This window comes from Protopterus annectens, chromosome 10.part0, assembly GCF_019279795.1.
Source record: "Protopterus annectens isolate FY-2018-M chromosome 10.part0, PAN1.0, whole genome shotgun sequence".
Lineage (NCBI taxonomy): Eukaryota > Metazoa > Chordata > Ceratodontiformes > Protopteridae > Protopterus > Protopterus annectens.
Window position 1 is genome coordinate 1,168,763,824 of NC_056744.1, and position 23,504 is coordinate 1,168,787,327.

Sequence of the window (23,504 nt, forward strand, 5' to 3'; positions counted from 1 at the left end):
CCAGCTCAGTATAAAAACAGTGTGCTTACCAGACATATTTAGGTGTATGAACCTTTCAGCCCTCTGAAACGGGATTAGTTCATGCAAACCTTGTTACATCAGCAGATGTTCAATTGTATAACGGCAACTATTTCACATAGAGCCATGTTAGTGTGTCTGTGTCCAGGTATGTTAAGGTTTCAGCAGATGTTGTACAGTAGTTGCATAATTGGTTATGGTATGACAGTATGTATTGATGTAATTATTTTGGTTGTGGGGTAGATGTTGGTGGGTGTACATAGCACATGCACATCTATATGTGTGTGGGTGTTCTTTCCGTATGTGAACACCTATCTCGTATTGGATTAATACTATGGTAATTACAGGCTGATTCATTAAGGCACTATTAAATGCTTCCTGTATAGCATGCAGGTACTGTTAGTCCTTGAATCCTTTTGGCAATACATCGGAATGTAATAAAGATTTGCAAAATGAAAGCTGTCTGTGTAATTCTGTCATGGATATTTGCAGTCATTGCAGTTGTCTTGGTGACTGCGTCCATAGAACATATTTGTAATTGTGTATTGGTATATACTCTTCATATGTTATGTTCATATTGTTTGGGGGGGTGGAATGTGTGATTGCTATGGTCCATGTTATACTCAGATATGACCATGTCGGATGCTGCCTACAGACATGTATGTATGTGTGTATATATATATATATATATATATATATATATATATATATATATATATATATATATATATATATATATATATATATATATATATATATATATATATATATATATATATATATATATATATATATATATATATATATATATATATATATATATAAATATATACATTATCTGTACCTCCATAGATGCATAGATGTTTTTAACCTATCTATATATCTACATATTAATGTAGACCTGTATATATTGACATGTCTCTATGTATCTCTCTATCTATATATATATCTATATCTATATAGCTATATATCTATATATGAGCATACACCTTTAATTGGGTACATGGCGGGTTGTCCTAATTCAACACATTCCTCCCTTTTGTGTTTTAACCTGTCTGCATACACAACTGGGATAGGTGCATCCCAGGTGGCTTACTGTTAGGTTACTCTGAGGATGGAGTACGTGGTTGCGGGTTCTACTCCTGGAAGGTGTTATTATTTTACCTCTCAGAGTAGGCACTGGTAGGGAAAGTGTGAATAACGCACATTTACGTGGTTGTAAGCAGGTTTGCTCATGGTCTGCGTGACGTTAAGCAAAGGTCAAACGTGTGAAGCGCGTCTCTGTTTACCGTGTTTAAGCACCTCTTATCATCGCACAAACACGTGGAAACCCGCTTATAACTGCTTAAGGGTGCTTTAATCCACCTGCATCCAAAAGCCCTTATTCTGGCCCTCAAATTACCTAACAGCCCTTGCAGATCATGAACCCGGGACCATAAACACCACAATAACTGATTTTACCACTAAGGCATCTGAGATATGCACAAATGTTATGGTGGTTAGAATATACATTGTACTACAGACTTTCCTCACTACTGAAAACACATGTGACAGTCAGTTGGTGTACATATGTCTGATACATGTTAATGTTCATATGTTTGTGAAAGTAGGTGTTGTTTCTGTCCTTTTTATATTGTCCCCATACTCCATGCATGCCCCTCCAGTTTACTTATTGGACATCTGACCCAGGCCCTCCTTGATGCATGATTGCATTGCTCATCATTCCTCCCCATCCCAATCTTCACATACACAACAACCACTCCTTCTATGGGGAATTAAGTTAATATTAATTGTTATAATACAAGAGCTGTATGTGTTTTGTGTACACTCCAATTCCTTTGGAGTGCTTCTGTATTATGAAGTGTGTTCATAGATGCTTATATATATGGCTATTGATGTAACTGTATAATATATATATATATATATATATATATATATATATATATATATATATATATATATATACATACACACACACACACACACACACACACACACACACACACACACATATACACACACACATATATATATATATATATATATATATATATATATATATATATATATATATATATAGGTTTACCTGATAATGCCAAAACTGCAAAATGCAGACGACGAGAACACCGACATCGGAAGATCGACAATGGAGATGATCGACAGTTGAAAATCCCGACGCTGAGAACACTGACATGTTAAGGCAAGTGTGGTGTTAGGGTTAGAGGTGGATTAAGTGAGTTAGAGTTAGAGTGCTGGTCAGATAAGTGTACAATAGTGACAGACTTTAGGGTTAGGGGTGGATTAAGTGAGTTAGGGTTAGGGTGCGGGTTTTGGTGATTGTGCGATAGTGGTGGACCTTAGGGTTAGGGTTTGGGTTAAGGTTAGTGCATAGATAGTTGTGTATGTAAGGTTTAGTGTAGGTTTGTAAGGTTTTTGGTGTGCTTGTGTTGTGTGTGCGCTTTTTGGACAGGGTTTTTTTTTGTTTGTTGATTGTCGGGATTGTGGTTTGTCAGGCATGTGAAGTTTCGTGTTTTTGAACTTTCGGTTTTGTGGTGTTAGTGATTTTGTTGTCTGTGTTTTCGTGTCAGTGTTATCAGATAGATGGATATATATATATATATATATATATATATATATATATATATATATATATATATATATATATATATATATATATATATATTTGTATTAGTTTGTAACAATAATACATCTGTAGACTGGAATGTGTTGGTTCACAGACTACAGTACATTACAATGTACTGTACATATGTACACAAAGTCACTGTCTCATTTGTGATCATTACAGTGAAATGCATATGGCATAAGGTGTAGTCTCAAGACCATGAAAAATGCGTATGCCTTGGATGGCTTAGTGGTACATCCCATGACTATAGTTTGCATGGTCCAGGGTTCGATACCTCCGATGCTTTATGAATGTTTTTTACTGCAGAATAAGGCCCATTTAAGCAGTTGTAAGCATGTTTAAAAGTGTTTGTGTGACATTATAGCAGCGGTTAAACACAGTTAAACAAATGTATAATCTGTGCACGCAAACACGGCCACATCCGCTAACTACTCCGGATATATACCTGTCAGTGACGTAACATCTCACAATGTGCTGACATGACATTACATTCTGTGTTGACTGTACTCTCCTGCACACATGGGTTTATATGGGTAATTTGTATGTTTATTATACAGACTATTTCTACCTATATATGCAAGCTGTGGTTAAGGTATACTTTTGCACATGATAAACATCTCTGCCTTTATTGGGATTGTAACCTCGAATGTACAGATACTATGCAGATGCTGTAACCATTACACTGTTGACATTAACGTTGCTTCCACCTATTTCCTATTTAGATTATTTCTATGTGTAAGTTAGGCTAAGCAAAGGACGGGAGCCCCCAAACTCACTGAGCTTCACGTACTCTTGAAATAACAACATATAACAAATGTACTGTGAGACAATACATTACATTCCTAACTACATTAGGCATAGCCCCTCACTGACACACTTCAAGGGAAACCTTGTTGTGTGAATGGGTAACAGACTATACACCCCTGGGATCATGTGTCCCAGAACCATACAACCAGGGGGTGGGGGAGCCTGTCCAGTTTGATGCAAGACCTGTTGGTCACTAAGTGCCCCTATCACCCTCCACAACTCCAGTCTTCAACAGTTTCCAGCAACTCTGCCTGGAATTGCTTCATTGGCTATGCTTGACAGAGGCTCAGTTATTTCATCAATGGTGCGGGGAAGGCCAACACACTGTTGCTATGCTTCTAAATGCTCTTGGGTAGATAGATAGTAGACTGTCTGTAAACCTCTAACGTGCAGGCCATCACAGCCATAATATGTGAATAAACAGACCTTCAGATCACAATATACAGTGTGAACTCACCATGTAGTCAGGAAACAGTTGAGTACAGCAAGAACATACAGAACATTGATACTTAGTCACTCCAAAAGCCTATCTTAGAAGCTAGAAGACTTGTATAAGTTTAAGGTTTTCTATTGCTTACCACTAGGTTACCTACAGGGGAGATGAAAAACAAACACAGATGGGGAACATGCATGCAATGATACCATACTGGCCTATGTGTCAGCCTTACTCTTTGGAATACTGGCCAAGGCTATTGGCGCCCCCATGGTGCCTTATTTAGGAGAGTCTCAAAGGTGAATACCAGCTCCGTAAACAGCACAATAGCAGATTCAATGAGGTTTATGCTACTCAACACCAGGGTTGTGATCACAACATGCGTGCACTCAAAACACTCCTCAGGATAGATATCAACATCTGTGCATTAACTGAAATCTGTCTTAAGGCTCCTGAAAGCACACTAGCACTACCAGACTACAACCCATACCACACATTTCAGCCACAGAACATGGACTGACAGACATGGAGGGGATGTATTCATATTCATCAGGGATACCTACACCTCCAGGTTAGTGGGGCAGCATGATACCTCTGTGATCATCCACGTGCAGCTAACATCAGCCACAACTGCAATCTGGAATGTGGTCTGCTACGGATCACACTCCATGACCCAGGAACATCACTCCACCTACCTGGAGACAGTGGAGAACATGACAGTCCTAACACACACCCTGTCATTGGTCGATGTCAACTACCATACCATTAATTGGGAAATGTACTCTGATACTCACTTCCATGACCAGTGTTTCCTGGAATGTATCACCTCATATGCCCTGTATTAGGTGGCAACCTCCCTAATGTGGTGTGGAAACTACTAGATGTGGTCATCACCAACATGGGCAACAGGTGCACCACAGTGGAGGTTAACCAGTCACTGGTTAGATCTGACCATGAACTATTCATTGTTTCCACACTCCAGCATCTCCCCCACCCACGGATACCACAGTGTATACCTTTCCTACAGCAAAATTTACACAATTAGTGACAGGAGTGGGGTGTTTCACAGCCCCCACGCTAAGCGGAAACACTGCTCAAGATACAGACAGATTTACAAATGCAGTCTATAAGCACCTACATGGATGAATGGATCGTGCCATCGCTGATAAACCAAGACTCACTCCTCCTAGACAAGGACACTGGTCTGATGGACCTCTGCAATAAACAGGTTATACTACAAACATAGGACAGTGTTCCAGACACACAGCAAATCCCACAAAGGGAAGACATCCATGACCACTATTAGTATGATATGTAGGTCCCTCATGACATCACCCAAGGCTAACATCAGCAGGAGAATACACAAGGATTCGAAAGATAACCACAAAGCCTTCTTTGGCTATGTCAAGGATCTACGTGGTGACACACAGATTTGCACTGTGCCGGTGAAATATATCACAAAATATGTTGACCCTACTGATATTGCCAACATCCTTGCAGATACATTCGGTGCACACTTCACCCCCTAAAGAGCCCACAACACTACCCAAAAGGTACAGTATCCCAACCATCAGAGAGACACACAGGTGGAAATAGCCCTCTCTAACAGCAGAACACAGCATCAATGGAGGCAGATGTTGACCCAGAGTGCATCTTGCAAACTGTACAAGACAACCTGCCCACTCCACCTAATTAAGCATTCCTACCTCAGCCTCTCCACAGACTACATGCCCATACAATGGCACATGGCAACGGTTATTCTACTCCATCATGGTGAAATCACAGCTGACCATGGTAACTACCACCCCATAAGCCTGACTAGCTTGGTCTGCAGTGGTATGGTTCGCATCCTCATGGCACTCATTGACAATGACATTGGTAACCTTTGGACACATGACCCAACCCAGGTCAGCTTGGTTGAGTGCAGTTCATGCCTACTGAACCTGTTTGACGTCTTACATATGGTCACCAAGACATTAGATGACAGGGAAGGTGGTTCACACATACTACCTGGACCTCACCATGGCTTTTTGACACCATGCCCCACTCAGGTATTATTGATAAACACACCAGCCTGTACATTCACCCATACATCACAGGTTGGCTTACACACAGAACCACATGGTACGACTAATGGTCTCCAGGTCCAACTCTTGAACAGTCATGACTGGTGTCCCATGGGACTCAGTCCTGGGAGCCCTACTGTTTGGCATATATGTCTCAGATGTACAGGCAAATACAGGTGGACTATGACAGATCATGTTTGGCAATGACTGCAAACTGGGAGCCATTATTGATAGTCCAGCTAACACAGACATCCCTCAAGGGGCCTCACAGAGAATGTCACAGGGTGCCAATGATATGGCCCCCAGCCAAGTGCCACTACCTGCATGGTCATTCCATTGTGGAATTGGCACCCACATATTAACACATGAGCAGCAGCCACTTTAATACAGATGAGGTAATGGTGTATCTGGCGACTAAGGTAGATAGTGATTTCCCCTGTGACAATCATATCTCCACAGTGGTTAGGACATCCTTCTATGTAGGTCATCTGACTACTAAAGGATTCCCATATAGACATACTGGGGTTATAGTGCCTCTTTACTCATCACTCATCAGTCCCATCATAGGGTATAATAACCCATGTGGGATGTATCTCAGAGGACACATCCATCAGCTGTGGGGTCCACGAATGTACCTCACCAAGGGGAATACTGGCCTCCAACATATGGCCTATGCAGCTGGACTGAATAAACTCCTGCTTTACTCAGTGGCATCTCGTTTACCCAGAGATGATCTCCACTGACCAACACAGCCATGTTGAACTCAGGCTTGATGGATATGCTCCATCTATGGGAATCCATGTCACAGTGAGGCACACACTATAGTGAGCTGACCTTGCCACAACAATAACCGGAAGATGCTGGAGGTACAGCTTCCTGTCACAGACACTCCCCATACTTTGGAACAACATCCCTAACTACATTATACAGAGCCCCTCACTAGCACTCTGCAAGCAAAACCTTGAAGGGTGGATGGGGAACAGTAGATGCACCCCAGGGATCCCGCCATTGACTCTGATCCACAGAGGGATGGTTAATGAATCAATGGGGTGGCAAAAGCTGACACATTTTGGCTGGCCTTATGAATGGCCTCTGGCAGTTGGCCAAGTACCTACCTATGAATCTATACATACAGTATCTGCTGATAGCTTAATTTACTGGTCAGGTGTTGACTTACCTTGTGCCAATGGCTGTTGTGTGTGCAATAGTTGAGGTCTGCTTATGTTGGATGCACACAGTAGACTGCCTATACATGACAATTTACAGGTAGTCTTGTGTGTGTGCCATCTATTTTTACTGTGTGCCCAGGTGGAGAAAGGTGTCAGTCCCTAGGTGCCTACACTGTCAGTGTGTGTGCTATACGTTCCCTCTTTGCCAAGGCATGGGCATACTGGGCATGCCTCCATCTGCCTACTGGGGCTGGCTCATGGTGTTTGTGGTCTGAGTACCTCTGTGTCTGTTGGGCCCTTGGCAATGGTGGTGGGCTGTGAGGGCCTTCAGCATTCTGTCCCTGCTGCAGCTGTTTCAGCAGGATCATATTGTGTAGCATGGCACACACTATGAAGATGTGGGCACATGTGCCTGAAGAGTACTGCAGGGCTCCAACAAATATGTCCAAGCAATGGAACTGAGATTTCAGCATCCCAAACACACGCTCTATGATGATTCTGGTTTGTGCATGTGCCTCATTATGGCATTCCTGCATGGGTGTGTGTGCATTTCTGATGGGAGTCATCATCTACAGTTCCAGTGCATAGCCAGCATCCCCCACCAGGTGGCCATTTGGGATGTCACCCCTGGCAAATAACTGATACAGCTGTGAGACATGCCAGATATGGGAGTCGTGATAGCTTCCAGGGCTGCCAGCACACACATCCATGATAATGCCCTGGGCATTACACACAACCTGGCAGTTGATGGAGAGGTATCCCTTGTGCTTTATGTAGCACCTACCCTGCTCACCGGGTGGTGACTTGATGTGTATGTGCGTGCAGTCTATTGCACTTAGTACCTCTGGGTATTCTGCCACACGATGGAAGAGATACATATTGCTGGCCAACTCCTCCTGCTTTTGGGGGAAGTATATGTGCTCAGTGGCATGTGGTAACATGGCATCCAGGAACTGGTGTAGTACCCTGGATGCTGATGCCTGTGAGATACCCATGATATCCCCAGTTGGTCCTTGAAAGGTACCTTTAGCTAGTATTCTCAGGCTTGCACATACCTTTGTATCCACTGGGATGGGTCCCCTTCTGTTTGTTCTGGCTCAGAGGCGTGGCTGGCACAGCTCCATAAGTTGCTGTAGGGTGTCCCTGTCCACCCTGTAATGTTCTACTATATCCAGACCATGTAGCCCCTGATAGGTTACCCTGGGTCTGAACACTCTCCTCCTCCTCTGGTGCCTGAGGTGGTCGTGTGCATCATCCACCACACCACCTTCAGTCTCCAACACATGTTGGTGGATCAAAGCTATGGCAGCCCCTAACATATACATACTAAAAGTTCCCCATCTGTATACACCACTGGTGCAGAGTGTATGGGAATACACAAATGTGTGTAAGGTGCTTTCATATAGTATTGTGCTATGGTTGCTGATGTAAGTGGGTGTGTATGAACTATTCCAGCTGCTATGTGTCTTAATTATGGGTTTTGCAATGAGTACTGCAAGTGTGGGGCCTTTACTGTAGAGATCTACTTGCCTGCCTTAATTAATCTGTCGCTCTTTAATTCACCTTTAGACCTGAATCCCCTCCCATTATCAGGCATGTATCCACCTGCCGTCTTTCTTGTTTTGTACTTTCCCTACCCAGTCATGGTGAAATGTGCCTTGTAGCTGATATACTGCATATCACCTTTGTTCTGCTTTGACACTTTGCTGTTTTCTTTGCAGTACAGCCCCTCTCCTTCCCTGTTCTGCAGGTAGCTGCTTGCAGCCTTGTTAGCTGTTTTCAATGGCCCACTGTAGGTTCCTAGGTGTTAATTAGTCATTTGTACTCCAATTTCACTGCTGTAGCATTTCCTTATTTATTTCCTATATCCTTCCTTTTTCATCCTCAGTGAGCGACGCACATACCTGTTTACCGGGTTTATGTGCATTTTCATCTCCGTTCACATGCATACTTGATTACCTTATGTACTCTCAGCTAAGCATAGCTATGGGCAATTCGACACACCCCTATCCTGCAGCTTTGCCTAGATAGGGGCAGACCGGTTTAGCAATGCTCCAATGTGCTTACAGCAATGGCGTCACACCCCTCGCTTGATGTCATCTTTATCTGGCTCACCTCGGTGTTATAACACTACGCTGTGATGTGCATCCTTATACCAGTGGGGGAGCTGTGATTCACTATTACTCCTCTCATTTGCATGGCATTGCCTACTAATACCTAGCTACTGCGCATAACACTGCCACTGCCCCTGCCCCTTAGCAAACCTTGCACCATGAGTATGGTGTAACATGCCTGCCATTGAATATTATGGGGAAATCGTGATATGTGTTTCATTGTGGTTTTATTCTATATTTTTATATATTCATTGCAATCCCCTTTGCGCACTGCTGCCCTGTGCTTCCACTTCGCGATAGTGCGACTATATATATTAAATATTAATTTTATATTTTTTACTTTTTTTTTATGCCAATGGCTATATATTTAGCTGTTGGCATATAATAACATTATAATACATGTGTTTTGTCGGCTGCCATGGCTCCGATTTTATGTTTGCAAAAATGTAAACCATTTTCTACGGTTTACATTTCTGCATGCTTACACTACGCCTGCACCACTTCCTGAATCACTACATACCTTCATTTGCATGCTATACTGCTGCACATGGGGTAATTAGCATACAAGGCTCAGGGGTTGTGCGGGCGTAGCGTACGCAGGTAGTGCACATGGAAACAGCTCGTACTTGAATCGCTCGGTGGCCATATTTGGTGTTAGATCTCCGATGCTACGCCTGCACCTGGTGCAAGCTACATGAATCCTGGGGTCTCTCTTGGTGTAAGTGACTTACTCTGGTGTAAGGCCTATATATAAAGTAGACATACTAGAGTAAATCACTTACACTGAGAGCAAGTCTTTTAGAATCTGGCCCATTATGGAATAAAAGAACCTTGGCTATAAAAGTCACATATTCACTGCAAACTTCCAGATGTTTGGTTGTAAAACAAATGTTAAAAAATACAAACTACTTAGAAAAAAAAAAGAGCCCCTATAGTGCTACTGAGTGCATTGAAATATCATAAAAAGCATGTTTACCTTTCTTTTGTTTTGGATTGTTCTTGCCCTTAATTGTTGTTTCATTTAGAGATTCAGAATTCTGTAATTAAATACTGTAATTAATTTCTTGAAATGTGCCTGCATTTCTTTCTTACAATTTATTTTTAGCAGTAGCTAGTGTAAATAGCCATATTACATTAAATGCATCATTTTTTTCTGTCACTTGTTTGTTACCATATATTTGTAGAATAATATTAAAATAAAAAGTTACCCTACTTAAAGCCACAAAATGAAACCACATTCTGTAAGTAACTTTTTTGAAAGTACTGCATTATGTGATTTTACAGCATTTCAGGAATATTATTTATCTATTTATTTCCAGTTTGATTACTGGGGAAGTACACTGGGACCAAATGTCCCATTTTCAGTAGAGGCCCAGGGAGAAAAGCTCCAAGATACATAAAACAGTAAAGATACACAAAGTATAAAAGATACATTATATAGAACAGTTTATAAAATGTACATTCAATGTCATGCATAATCAATAAAATTCATTGTGGTTGATCTTAAGAGTTGTACTATACAGATTCATTTGAACAAACACTCATGTTGTAAGTGTAGAAACACTTTACATACACACGTATAAAGTAAATGTGGAAACATTTTACATGCACTTGTTTAAAGTGAGATGCTATTTACAATATTTACAAAGTTAGAATCGTGTGATAGGTATCTATAGGAGTTGCACAGAGCTTAGATCCACTCAGTAGGAAAATAGCTATGGGAGTCATAGAGAGCTTAGGAACTTGGGAGAAAACCTCCTGGGGGCATATACTTAGATAGAATTAGGTAGGGTGTAGGCAGGTACATTTCCATTTAGTGGACAGGTGTTTGAAAAGCTGGGTTTTGAAGGTTTCTGAGTTTGGTATAGTTCTTAGAGTGGAAGGGAGAGAATTCCATTTCTTGCCTAGTAAGAAAGAGAGAAGTTGACCAGCAGGACGTTTAGGTTTGTGGATAGCAATTAAGTTCTGATGTTCAGATCTAAGAGTTCTGTTCGTGGTGTAAGGGGGAAGATATTTGTTAAAGCTGGATATTTTGTTGGGAGAAATACAAGTCTGTGTGTAGTGGTGAGTTGGAGGTAGTCTAGGTAGTTTGTGAGTTCTAGCCAATTCAGAGATTGAAGGGTAAGGCAACAATGGGTGGAATTTTTGGATTTTGTGAGAAATTTAGAGATTTTATTGTAGCAGTTTTCTAGTTTGGAGGTGATGGAGGAGGACAGGTTGGTTAGGAGAGGGGCTCCATATAATAAGGAAGGAAGTAGATAAGTAGTGGCCAGAGTGTGCCTAGTGGAGTTGGAGAGAAAGAGATTGTTCCTGTACAGCATACCTAGCTTTTGGTGGGTTTACTTAATATTTTGTTGAATATGGATATCAAATCTGAGGTGTGCATCAATAGTAATGCCAAGTAATTTAGTAGAATGGACCACTTCTATAGGTGAGTTGGTTTGACTAAGGACTTTGAAAGCATTTTTGTCATAGGAGTAAGCCTTTGTGAGAGGGAATAGTAGACTTTTTGATTTATATGCATTGAGAGAGAGAGAGGTGGTTTTGGAACATCCAATTTTTCAGTAGTTGAAAAAGCAGTTTGGGCTTTAATCAGCAGTTCAGGAAAGTTTGAGGCAGAGCAGACTAATGTTGAATCATCTGCATATTGAATGATTTTGGCATCAGGAATAGCAATGTGAAAGTTATTGATGAAGATATTAAAAAGCATTGGCCCAAGGATGGATCCCTGTGGTACGCCAGTAAAAAGGAAGAGGTGGAGTTTCTCCATTTGACTGCCTGTGATCTATCTGATAGGTAACTGGAGAACCAGGATAAAGTGTTTGGTGAGAGATGGAGGTTTGAGAGATGATAGAGAAGGTGTTTGTGGGAAACAGTATCAAAAGCTTTAGACAGATCGAGCAAAACAGTAGAAACTAAGTGTCCTAAATCTCGGGCTTGATTGACATGAATATGTTAATAGAAGATGTTAATAGAAGATGTTTGCACTGTTAGCAGTAGTATTTTCTACAATGAATGGAATTAAATTGTGCTGCATTTTTGTAATAGTGTTGAGATTCTACTTAGACATGATCAAGCCATATTCTTTGATCTAAAACAACTTCTGAAAATAATGGCTTCCCCACCCTCATGAATTTCCAACCCAAAAGAAGACAACTCATTGAGTTCAACTCCCAAAATTTCACAATGTTGAACTCACCAGTCATTTTTTTTTTACAGGAAATCAATGCTGGTGCATCTTTTTTTTCTTTCTAAGTATGTGCCAGAGGTTATTCCTTTGTTCAGAGGCATTGGGACATGTCCCACACTGAGTGCAGAGTGACAGAACCCATACAAAAACATTTTGGGATAATTCAATAATGCTTACACAGAGCTACTCTCCGTGTAAGCACAGTGGCACAGCTCGAACACGTAGTTTGGAGGCTGAGCGATTCAGGAAGTAAGGCTGGGGCATGCACAAGCCTCCTAGCACTGTTCAGCCATAATGTAAATTACCTCATTTGTTGGTGAAAACAATGTAAATTAGGTGAATTTGTGATCCAGGAAGAAGACAGGTATCTGTGTAGGAGCTATGTCTGCAATAAAAATGTATGCGGGAAGTATCCCTGTACCAGACTTCAAAAAAAAAAAAAAAAAAACGGGGCTGTGACAATTAAAGTAAAGCATGTATTAGTTGCATTAAGCATGCCAATGGCATGTAACACGTTAAAAATCAAAAGCTTTTTTTGGCACATATGCCATGTTTAAGCAAAGTGCAGTGCCATCCAAACATGCAATCTTACAAAAAATAAAATAAAAATAGTAAAAGGGGATTAATTAAGGTAAAATGAATTTCCCCATTATACTGGCCAGCATGCAGACTCATACAATTGCAGGTTATAGTGGTTGCTAAGGACATAGGCTCTGTTGTAGTGGTGTAACTAGGGTATACGGAATTAGGTATATGTAAATGAGCTAAGTTTACTGAGTAGCAAAATGGGCCACTGTGTCTACAGGTACCTAACCGTGTAGGAAGTAAACCATGGTGGTGTAGGTAAAAGAGGCAGCTGACATGAAAAGTGAGTGTGTCATGCTTTGTGTAAATACATTGGAGCTCACTGGCTTCTGTTTGCACTCAGCTAAGCACAGCTGAGCAAGGGGGTGTGTCTGAAGCTGCTTAGCTGTGCTTAGCTGGTTGAAGAAAAGCTAAGCATGCTCATGTACAGGGGAGGGTCAGATCTGCTTAGAAGTATTTACACTCAAGCACTGGGTTTGAGTGGGGCATAAAAGTACAGGAAATAGAAAATAAGTACATAAATAAATGGAAACACCTCTACAACAGGCAATCAACTATAAATGACTGATAGTCCCTCTGGCACACACACTGGCCCATTCAAACCCCTCAATAATGTAGTTGCCAGGTGGAATGTATCATAGTCAGCCAATCACACAGGCTGCATCTGCATCTGCAGCACACCAGTATAAAGTATGCAAACACCCTTCTGATTTTTCCCACATACTCTGCACCATTGCAGTACACACTTGGGAATTTTATCTGACAAAATGATAGGGGCTGCTGAGCTGGAGATAGTAGAAAACTACAAGGTAGACAGGGACATACTACTGCAACTCACCGAGCTCTGCCTCCCTCACCTCAGACCGAGAGCCAACAGAGGGGAACCCATCCCAGTGGAAACAAAGGTATGTGTAGCCTTAATAATACTAGCTATGGGTACTTTCCAAAGACCTAGTGGGGACATCTTGGGGGTCTCACAGGCATCCGCATCCAGGGTACTCCACCAGTTTCTGGATGTCATGCTAAGACATGCTAGTGAGCACATTTATTTCCCCAGCACCCTTGAGGAGGGTCCATCAATATGCGTCTCTTCCACTGTGTAGCACAGACAAACTGGGTGCCATAGACTGCACTCATGTCCACATCAAAGCACTACCTGGTGAAGAGGGTACAGTCTACGTCAATCACAAGGGGTATCACTCCATCAACTTCCAGGTCATGTGCAATACCCAGGGCATTATCAAGTGTTTGTGTGCTGGAAGCCCTGGCAGTTATCATGACTCCTACATCTGGCATGCATCACAGCTGTACCAGGCATTTGTCAGGGGGGACATCCCATACAGCCGTCTAGTGGGGTATGCTGGCTATACACTGGATTCATGAATAATGACACCCATCAGAAATGTACGCACACACTGAAGAATGCCATAATGAGGCACATGCATGAACTAGGAACATCATAGAGAGTGTGTTTGGGCTGCTCAAGTCACGGTTCTTCTGCCTTGACATATCTGGTGGAGTCCTGCTGTACTCTCCAGCCACATGTGCACACATGTTCATAGTATGTGCCATGCTACACAATATGATCCTGTGGAAACAGCTGCAGCAGGACCATCACAGAGAAGGGGCACATAGCCCCCCCACCATTGCCAAGGTCCCCACAGGCACAGGGAGACTCGGAGTAGGAAACCCTTGAGCTTGTCCCTGTAGGCAGACGTAGGTATGCCTAGTATGCCCTGACCTTGGCAAAGATGCAATGCATATCATATACACTGGCACCTTAGGAGCCCAGAGACTGACACCTCTCTCTGACTCGCACACACAGTAAAAAGGATGCCACACACATTACATTACCTGTACCTTACCATGTATAGGTTGTGTATTGCATGCATCCAACAGAGTCAGTCCTGAAGTACCATCTTCACAACTGCTGCAGGCACAAGGTGAGTCACTCTTCTTAACAACAAATGAATGGAGTAGTACATTGTGGTAGCATAGCTATGGTATCTCTGCATGTATGCAAGGGAATGGGGTGGTCTACCAGGATAGCAGCAGACAACTGACAGCTATGTGGGACAACAGGAAATGTCCACCAAATACTGACTTCCCCAGAATATGCAATATTCTCCTAGGTGACAAAACTCACTGCAGTATATGTGGAGGACTAACAAACTGTGGGGTCATAGCTCACATGCATGGATGTCAATTTTGGAGTCCCATATGCACCTCTCAGCCTCTCCCAGCAAGTCAGCTGTACAAAGCTATAAAATAATGTGTGGCAAAAGCCCACAAATACAGACAATGATGAAATATTCCTCTTACAAACTTACACAGTGATATCACAGCAGGTCTTGCAGTTGCCTTAAGTCTCTAAAGGGTAAGAAATCTGAAACGCAAATGTCTGTCATTAGTTTCTAACCTTTGGTCTTTAGTGATATGTCAATATTCCCCAAGACAATTACAATACTATGTTAAATGGAATCAAAATGTAAAGCAAACATCTGGACAGTCTGTGGAAATGTGTACAGATGAGATGTATGCCCCACTCCCCCAACACACACGTGTCCCCATAGAAATGCAGAAATATTTATGTTTTTAAGGTAATAGCAGCAGAGCACACATTCCCAGGGCTGTCCCAGTCAATTTGTTAACTTGTTGCATGTCCACAATATGCAGGAGTCAATGAGCTATGTATATGTATGGTTAATACTGTCAGGAAGAAGGCAGCACTTACTGTTGGCTGTTGTAGCTTAGTGGTCTAAGTACACTAATGTGGCTGACAGGATCCATGTCTCAAGACTGGCCATGCAAACTATTTTGCATGTCAGCTACACCTACGGTAGGAGTAGTACACACTGTCCAGAAGTCAATATCTGTTACTGCAGGAACACTGGACAATTCAGGGAGAGGAGACACACATATGGACAGTACACAGCTCATACCCTACACAGTGCCTAGTAGGTTTTTGAAACTCAGTATAGTGCCAGGTTATTAATGCCTGCCACCTTACTGTGTCAGTACTGACAACAAGTCACTGGGCACCAGCCATTCCCCTGGAATGACAAGGTGTCACAGAAGGACCACAAGTATGCCTTGTATATCTGTTCTGCTTGTCATAACATTGCATTTGCCTGCCAAACTACTTTCAAAACAATAAAGGTTGATGTGAAAACATCAAAGGCAGACAATGGAGAAGCAGACATCATACCCATAAGAAAAAGCAGGCTAATACCAAACTGTTCTCCCAACTGTCTAAGATTGGCAGAGCAATATTAACACCCTGTCCCCATGTGTGGGCCTGTGTCTGACTGTTATATATGGGCCTGTCCAGATGTCAGTCTTTGACAATTTGACAGCTATAGGCAACATGTATCCTTATAATAACATTGCAACACAAACCATCTGAGGACCACAGCAGATGTAGGGGTGCAATGATGGACAACCTGCTAAACAGGTTCTGTTCTTCTTACTTCTACTTCTCAAAAACTGACTACAACTTTCTAAGGGAGGGTACTAGTAGCTTCACACCATCACCCCCTTCAGAAGATACAGACCAATATGCTGAACAGAATGCTAGGGCAAAATACAAGCACCTGTACAACTGCAAGGACTCAGCCATACCCAACAGAAGTAAAACCTGCACCTCAAGGAAACACAAACCTATGTGGTGGACATCCTCTATCAACAGGCTTTACAACAAAAGGAAGAAACTGTTGTCCAAAGGTAAAAAGGCATAAATTCTCAATTGGAAAAACTCCCTCCTTAGTCTCAACAAGCAAATTAGATTACAAGTGAAATCCTCCAAAGCAAATTATGAATTGCAACTAGCCTCTGAAACCAAGGCTAACCACAAAGCCTTTTTCAGTTATGTCAGAAACTTCCATGGCAAAGCCCAGGTTTGCTCTGAAATAGTTATTAATGGTGCCACTCAGATTGATCCTGTTGACTTAGCCAATCTGCTAGAAGATAGGTTCAGTGCAAACTTCACCCCTGTCCCCCCAAAGGCACATCTGACATCTCCATTACTTGCCCTGCACCTCACATCTCCGTAGATCAAGTGTTAAAGGAACTATCCAAGGCAAAGAACACAGCTTCCATGGGACCTGATAGTATCCCAGGCTGTATTCTGCAACATCTCCAGCAAGAACTAGGCTTGCCATTGAGCACCCTATTCAACCATAGACTAAGTACAGGCTTCAGATTGGAGAACTACCACTGTCATCCTAATTCACGTACGAAAGAAACGTACGTTTCATGAAAGAATCTATGAGCACTCTTACGCTATAGCTAAAAACAAAAGTGAAAATGCTCTTGCCAACCATATTCATTTAAATAATGGCCACACATTTTACTTCCAAGCAGTAGACCAACTACTGCCAGACATCAGAGGTGGTCCCAATTCTCTATTTCTCGAGGTACGTGAATTAGAATGGCAGTTAGCTTTGGACGCTTTTACTTACCATGGTTTGAACGATAACTGTAATATTTCTTGTCTATTGAAACTAAAATGTCTCATGAGATGAATCAATAGATTTTTAAGCTGACGTAGTTTATTTTATTTCACATTTTACTTTATATTTAACAAACTTATTTTCAATAATATGTTTAAGAATCAGTAATGGAGGCGATTTTGAAAAGTAATGCAGTCGCTCCTCTTTTTTACCATGACTATACTGAAGCACCCCGAGATTGGAGAGAGATCAAGGGTTGGGACAAAAGCCAAGCGGTTCTTCTCAAGAGCAGGCGAATTCTTTAGACAATAATTCAAACAAGTTCTTATTTTTTTTTTTAATTTGTTACGTTTCTGATTCATCTTCTTCTGAAAATAGTTGCTGGCTTGCTTATCAAGTTCTTTAAAGTATAGTTGCTTACAGGATATCTTGGTTGATGTAAGAACTTAAGTTAAAGTGAAATTTTCTTTTAATTGCATTATGATAAAATAAATATGTGTTTTATAGTAATGAAAGGGACACTATATATGTACATGAAAAAAATGTATTGTATGTGCACCAATTAATTAAAAGAGACTCTATTTTTTACTAAACTTTTGTAAAAATATTTTATACTAAAGATTATAATAAAAATTTTTCAAATTCTTTTCATCAACACATTCACAAGATTGAAATTTATTTAATTAATTAAAAGAAATTGATGTCTCTATTATTACCTGCTGACAAAGGGGGAGGATTCTAGTGAATTTAATATACTGAAGAATATATAATTAAAATATATGATGCTGATAACATTTGATTGATATACTTGATATCTTTGCTACACATTTTTATTTTTGAAATTTTGAAAAGAGCTTAGGAATAAGATATATATGACATGTTGATGAATAAGCTGAATTTTATGATTGTATGTCTTCTCGATAGTGGGAGTATTATATATACCTAATATACAGTACACTATACTCCCACCCCCCATTAGACCCCATTGTTAATGAGATGGTGAAGGTGGAGCTACACAATCTCTTCAGCTATGAAAAGGTTATGGCCAGAACAATGTTTTAAGGTTATTAGCCCATTTTTTCTCTGTATATGTTTTGATTAGAAATACTTGACAATCTTAAGGTAGAATTATTATATGATGGGCATTATTTGTTACATTAGATATACAAAGTTTGTTCATTCTGTATCCTCAAAATCAGGGGTATTCAATCCATCAGAGAGCAGAAAAATTATATAATATTTAATTAAGTGGATATTAGAATATTATAATCTCTACTAATATGTTTTTGTCTCTCTTTTAATGTTTTTTTTTTTTGTTTTTTCAGATGTCAGGCATGAGTGAGGTGCACCCCATGAATTGTTACTTACCAATACATAAAAAAAATATCTATTAATTAGGAAAGAATATCTATAAAAAAAATTATATTATAAGAAAAATTATATATATAATATATAATAATCTTTTTAACTACAATGCTGATGGCTGTTTAATGAACTGTGTGATTCTAGTTGCCTTAATATGACAAGATTGTTTAAATATCTAAATATTTTTATTTGTATATAATTTTGGATTTATTTTGGCACTTAATTGAAGTATTATTAGTTATATATGTGCTATCTTGATGGGTACTCACGCATGAGTCACTCGTATTTACTAGTGGTTTTTCTCTTCTTATTTTAGTTTTTATTCAACTGTTTTACGCTTCGAACATTGTTGCAGTTTTTTGACGTTTAGTCTTGAACTAAATATTTTAATGTACTGTTGTCACTTCTTTTGATTTATTCAGTATTTGTTCACATATATTTTGCTTAAATTGATTGGCCGATACAATCACATGGTATCAGGTGCTGCCCTTTTTAAACTAAGTTGCTACATTGTAGCTGATTTGTATTTTCTAAAGAAGTTATCCTACAAGGGTGACGAAAATGTGTGGAGTTTTGATAATAAACTGTCTTAATGCTAAGAACTTTGCCTGCAGCTGTTGGACATCCCTTTTACTGGTTTGCTTTTGGTCTGTTTGTTCGTTGTACTTGTTGTTACGTTTGTTAGGTGAAGGGTTAGTCGTCTTTGAGATCATGTAGGATGCAGCCTGGGACACCATCCAGTCCCACTGATGCTTTATTTTTGGCTTTGGAGAGGGGCTGTTTTAACCTGAGTGTCTGTGATTTCAGGGGCTTTACATTCTTCTGGTATGGTTATGGGCCCTTTTGGGAGTGAGTGAGGGGGTGAAGTTTGCACTGAATCTGTCTGCCAGGATGTTGGTGATATCGGTCAGTTCAGTGTATTTTGTGCCATTCTGCACTAACTCTGAGCAGATCTGTGCATTGCCACTTAGATTCTTGACATAACTAAAGAATGCCTTGTGGTTATCTTTGGAGTCCTTGGCAATTTTTCTTTTGAAGCTAGCCTTGGATGATTTTATGAGGGATCATAGTTTCTTGCTGATACTGGTCAGGGATGTCTTCCCTTCTTGGGATTTTACTTTTTTCTGTACTAGTTTTCTCCTTCTATTGTATAGCTTGTTTATGGCAGGGGTCCACCAGACTGGTTTCCTTTTCTTGGAGGAGTGAGTCTTGGTTTTGCTTGGGATAGCACGATCCATGCATTCTTGTAGGTGTCCGTAGAATGCATTAGTAAAGGATTTTGCAGCTTGGACAGTGTTATCCTTTAAAATAGGAGCTTTGAAACTTTCCACCTTGGTCTCAAGTAACGTGAAGTTTGCTTTTGAAAAGTTTTTCACGGTGGTTTCCTTGACCGGGGGTGAGGGCAGAGTATGGATATCCAGAGTGATTTGTTTATGGTCAGATCTAACCAGTGAGGGGTTGACCTCCGGTGTGGAACACTGGTCATCCATGTTGGTGATGACCAGGTCCAATATGTTGTCACATCTGCTGGGAGTGTTGACCAGCTGATCCAGGGCATTTGAGTTTATAAATTCTAGGAAATGTTGGGCAAGGGAGTTAGTACTTGAGTAGTTCTCCCAGTTAATGTTTGGGTAAATGAAATCACCCAATATTAGGGTGTTTGGTAGGACCTTTATGTTTCCTAGTGTTTCCAGAAATGCGGAATGGGGGTCCTGGGATATGGTGGGTGATCTGTAGCAAGCTACAATTTGAATTGCAGTTTTGCCCATAGTTAGTTGTATGTGGATGATCTCTGAGGCATCGTGCTGTGCCACTAACCTGGAGGTGTGGAGGTGTGGGCATCCTTGATGAATATGGATACGCCCCCACGTTTTGTATTTCGGTCTGGGTTCGGTGGCCAAAATGTATGGTATGAGTTGTAGCTTGGTAGTGCTGGGGTGCTCTCTGGAGCCTTAAACCAGATTTCTGTTACTGCACATATATCGATTTTCTCCATACTGAGGAGTGTCTCGAGTGCGTGCATTTTGAGGTTTAGACTTCTGGCATTGAGTAGCATTACCCTCAGTTTTTTGTTACTTGTGCTATTTACGGCAGTGGGTTTGTCTTTTGAGCCTTGCCTATAAAAGGCACTATGGGGGTGGAAAGAGCCTTGGCTAGTATTTGAAAGCCTAAGAGTGATGGGTGCAAGCTGTCTCTAGTGAAGCAGCGTGGCTTGTCGAGCATGTCATCCCAGGCAGACAGACAATGGATCCCTTTGAATGACACCAGAAACTTAGCAGATACAATAAAAATTGAAATTGATAATTTTTCTTTATCCCGTCTTATCATTCTTGGTGAGGGCAGGATGCTACTCAAGGTCAGGGTCATACCGGTCTGAGTATGTGATCAGAGAGCTCTTCCATGTCTCTTTTCATGTAGTCCAGGGAGGTAAGGCTCAGGTCATTCACATAAACATGGACAATGACAGAGCTGTATTTGTACTTGTTCTGGAGTGACCTGAGTGCTTGTGTTATGTGACGGATCTTGGCACCCGACAGGCAGCTAACGGTAACCTTCTCCTTGTTCAGCCTAGTGAGTGGGATGTCAGCGTGCCTGACTATAGAGTCACCTATTACTAGTGTGCTGGGTATATTATTTTGCCTTAAGGGCTGTGATTGCGTGGCACACTGGTTTTGTGAAGTATGTGTTTCATGGTTTGTGTTGGAGGGGTGGAGGTTGCTTGGATGTCTGCTTTGGAGGTCTCTGTTGCTTTTGCAGATTTTTATTTAGAGCCTCCGAGTATGTTTTTGTGTATTTGTGTGTGTTTTTTGACGGTGCTGGTTTAATGGGTATATGTGAGACTGGTGGTGTAATGCAAGCATTTCCCTTCTCCTCTTGACTGTCTAATCCAGTCTTGGGTTGAGAGAGCTTAGCCTCCAGTCTGGCTTTATAATTACATCTCTCACATGTATTAGTGCTTGGTGGTAGGAGGAGAGGGTTGTCTGTGTACATGAGGCAGTTGTAACATTGCCTCAAAATGCCCAGATTCACCAGCTGGACTGGAGAGTACACCTGAAACTACCCTTTGGACATGCATGGATAGGTACAGTGAACTGTTTTACTAATTGGCTGGTAAGGTCGAATAGAGAACCTTGTCCTTCTGTACAAGTATAGGGGGGTCTAGTGCTAGGGTTTATAAGTGCTTGCTATGAGTTTTGAGCAAGTGCTGGGCTGAGAAATTAATGGTTTGAGTGCTTAAGTTGAAAGTTTTTCTAGTTCCAAGGGAAAAATTGAAGAGGAGGCTTTGTGGAGCCAGGAATAGTTATACCCTAGCTAACCGGCGCTGCCTGGTGCGCAAAACCAGGCAAATGCGTTTTTTATAGCAGGGAAATGAAAGAGATAGAAATTAGCCCAAAATGGCCAATAAACTACTAATTTCTGGGCTAAAACCACTCCTCCGGGGACAGATAGGCTGCTCAAAGCTCCCCTCTCTCACAGGTGAACAGAGAAACTTCCTTCTATCCAAGTAAAGTATGGGCAAACACAGAGACTTGTAACACAGCCCTGAATTCAGCACTATCCTGTAAACTGGACTATACTAGCATAGAAAGGTGGAAAACAAGTATATATTTTTTTGTTTTTTTTTTTTGTTTTTTTTAGAAAATAAAGCAGATACAATAAAAAAACACTTTAAATGCACAGAAGCACCAATTTCAGAAAGAAACAGTTCAAATAAGGAGGAACAATAAGCCCATGTCCAGAAATTCCCAGCTCAGAAGGGCAGAATCCAGCCATTCCTCCCACAAGAGTGCAGACCACAAACCTTCTTAATGTAGAATAACTGGCCTGAAGCCCAAGTGCTTAAACCAGAACTAATACAATTTTAGAATAGTAGACACTGAGCCTTCAGTCAGCAATTCCCAGCTTAGAAGGATGTAAGCTACCTGTCCTGCCAAAACAGGATGCAAGTCTAACTCCTCACGTAGTACCCGATCAAAATGCTTAAATCTAATATGTGACTTTAACAAACCCTCCTGGAGAGACAGGTTTGTCTCCCAGAGGCTGCCCCATCTCTGGAATAGTCCCCATACATGGTCAAACAAAGTATGTTGCTGACCCTCTTCAAGCACAACCTTGATGAGTGGATGGGGAACCAAAGATTTGTCCCAGGGGCTCCACATGTGTCCCTCACTGACAGGGGTGACAGGTGGTGATTGTGGTTTCTTTTCTGGGGATAAACTCTTGGCTAGGCTTGTAAGGGTCCCAGAGCCATTAGCTCAGTAATCTCCTATGAGCCTATGAACATGTACACTCAGGGGTGTGAAGTCCATAACCTAATCTTTGATTTGGTTAAGATTTTTGGATGACATACTGCTTTTATGGAGAGGTACAGAAGAGGAGGCAGTATTGTTTGTCGATTATTTGAATACGACAACTACCTTTTTGAAGTTTACCTATAAAATTAATGTGAAGGAAATTGAGTTTTTGGGCATTTTATTATATAAGAATGAAAATAACAACAAACTTAAGTCCACAATCTTTAGAAAAAAGACATATACTCAAATTCTATGTTATAATTTTCAAAGTTGTCATCCTCCAAACCAAAAGAGAAGTGTTATAAAGGGGCAAATGGTGAGAATATCAGGACTGGTTAGTGACACAAAAAGATTTGAAGAAAAATTA